Consider the following 2965-nt stretch of genomic DNA (forward strand, 5'->3'; position numbering starts at 1 on the left):
GGACTGTAGGCGCTCGCCACTACGCCTGGCTAATTTTTTATATTCTTTAGTAGAGACGGGGTTTCACTGTGTTAGCCAGGATGGTCTCGATCTCCTGACCTCGTAATCCGCCCGCCTTGGCCTCCTAAAGTGCTGGGATTACAAGCGTGAGCCACCGCGCCCGGCCTTCTTTTACTTTTAAGCTGTTGGACTTGAGGTGTTTTTCTTTAATGGCTTTATCAAGGTATACTTTATGTACCAAAAAATGCACCTGTTTTAAGTGTACAGTTTGATAATTTCTAGTAAACGTATACAGGTGTACCACCATTCCCATTATCCAGTTTCAGACAAGTCAATCACTCCAGAACATTCCCTAGAGACAATGTGCTGACAACTATTATTTTATAGCCTTTTCTTTTTTGTTTTTTGTTTGGTTTTGTTTTGTTTTTGAGACGGAGTCTTGCTCTGTCGCCCAGGCTGGAGTGCAGTGGCATGATCTCAGCTCACTGCAAACTCTGCCTCCTGGGTTCAAGCAATTCTCCTGTCTCAGCCTCCCAAGTAGCTGAGACTACAGGCACATGCCACAACACCCAGCTAATTTTTCTGTATTTTTAGTAGAGACAGGGTTTTACCATAATGGTCGGGCTGGTCTCCAACTCCTGACCTCAGGTGATCCACCCGCCTCCACCTCCCAAAGTTCTGGGATTATGAGCGTGAGCCACCGCGCCTGGCCTATTTTCATTTGTGTTTTTGAGACAGTCTCTCTCTGTCACCCAGACTTGAGTGCAGTGGTGCGATCTCGGTCCTCTGCAAACTCTACCTCCTGGCTTCAAGCGATTCTCCTTCCTCAGCCTCCCAAGTAGCTGGGATTACAGGCGCCTGCCACCATGCCCAGCTAAGTTTTTTTTTTTTGAGACAGAGTTTCGCTCTTGTTGCCTAGGCTAGAGTACAATGGCGCGATCTTGGCTCACCGCAACCTCCACCTTCTGGGTTCAACGATTCTCCTGCCTCAGCCTTCCCAAGTAGCCTTCCTGGCACCACCATGCCAGGCTAATTTTGTATTTTTAGTAGAGATGGGGTTTCTCCATGTTGGTCAGGCTGGTCTCGAACTCCCAACCTCAGGTGATCCGCCCACCTTGGCCTCCCAAAGTGATGGGATTACAGGCGTAAGCCACTGGGCCTGGCCATGCCCAGCTAATTTTTGCATTTCTAGTAGAGATAGGGTTTTGCCACGTTGGCCAAGCTGGTCTCAAATTCCTGACCTCAGGTGATCTGACCGCCTCGACCTCCCAAAGTGCTGGGATTATAGGCGTGAGCCACCCCGCCCAGAAAGGTCTTACTTATACAGACAGTAAACAAAGAAATTTCTCAGGATTACATTTTCTATACAAAGCTGTTTTATGAGTTACAGGAATTTGATTAGTTACCACTCAGTTTTTTCCTTTTTCTTTCCAGTTTAAAGAATATATTTATTTTCTTTTTCTTCCCCCTCATTCTTGCTGTCATCTTAAGAGTGTATTTAACATTCCATCTTAGACAATGTGATAGTCATAGATGTTTGTATAAGAGAAGGAAAAGGTTCACCTGCTTTGGGAAAAAAAAAAGAGAAGAAACAGGGAAGTGAGTCTATAATTAAGACCAACAGTAGAGGGAAGTCTTCTCTGGTGCCGTTTAATCTTTTACAAAACAGTGTAGGCAAAGAAAAAGGCTAATCTATAACCAGAGAAGTTAAGGTTATAGCTGTCTGGGTTACAGCTTCCTTTAACATGACTCAGGTCCTGGCTGGGTGCGGTGGCTCACGCCTGTAATCCCAGCACTTCGGGAGGCCGAGGCGGGAAGATCACGAGGTCAGGCGATCGAGACCATGGTGAAACCCTGTCTCTACTAAAATTACAAAAAATTAGCCAGGCGCAATGGCGGGCGCCTGTAGTCCCAGCTACTCGAGAGGCTCAGGCAGGAGAATGGCGTGAACCTGGGAGGCTGAGCTTGCCGTGAGCCGAGATCGCGCCACTGCACTCCAGCCTGGGCGACAGAGTGAGACTCAGTCTCAAAACAAACAAACAAACAAAAAACGTGACTCAGGTCCCGTAATCACATTCCTTTAAGAGTCAAAATAATTTAAAGTTTCATCAGCTTTGATTGTGAATGACGTGTTTTCACACTGTAGAGTGAAGATTCAAATACAGGTCGGAGAAGAATGTGTGCTCTCAGCTCTGTGCTTCATTGTTTCACTGTGTGTATGAAATCTAGGTGAGACTCTTGAAAACAAAATTAGAGCAGTTTCCTTAAAGTTGGGTCTGGGTAGTCTTTGATTACAAAGGCCCTGAAGATATTTTGATTCTAAATGGACAAATCTCACACTCTTCTGACAATAAAAAAGCACTTTGGGAGTCTGAGGCGGGCGGATCACCTGAGGTCAGGAGTTTGAGACCAGCCTGGCCAACGTGATGAAACCCCATCTCTACTAAAAATACAAAAATTAGCCAGGCAATGGCAGGCACCTGTAATCCCAGCTACTCAGGAGGCTGAGGCACGAGAATCGCTTGAACCCAGGAGGCAGAGGTTGCAGTGAGCCAAGATCATGCCACTGCACTCCAACCTGGGGCATAGAGCAAGACTCTGTCTCCAAAAAAAAAAAAAAACAAAGTAAGAAACTTGCCTTCACAAAAATGTAATACAGAATTTCAAAGAAAATACACATACGTTTGAGGATTTAGATTAGTTGGTTGTAAGAGGTGGTGTTCAAGTTATGCACAACAGCTGGGTGTGGTGGCACTTGCCTGTAGTCCCAGTTACTGGATAGGCCGAGGCAGGAAGACTGCTTGAGCCCAGGAGTTTGAGTAAAGGCTGGGGAACATAGGAAGAGCCTGTCTCTAAAAAAAAACAAGAAAAGGAAGGCTGGGCACCATGGCTCATGCCTGTAATCCCAGCACTTTGGGAGGTCGAGGCAGATGGATCACCTGAGGTCAGGATTTCGAGACCAGCC

Source organism: Colobus angolensis, unplaced genomic scaffold (assembly GCF_000951035.1).
Source record: "Colobus angolensis palliatus isolate OR3802 unplaced genomic scaffold, Cang.pa_1.0 Scaffold149, whole genome shotgun sequence".
Classification (NCBI taxonomy): Eukaryota; Metazoa; Chordata; class Mammalia; order Primates; family Cercopithecidae; genus Colobus; species Colobus angolensis.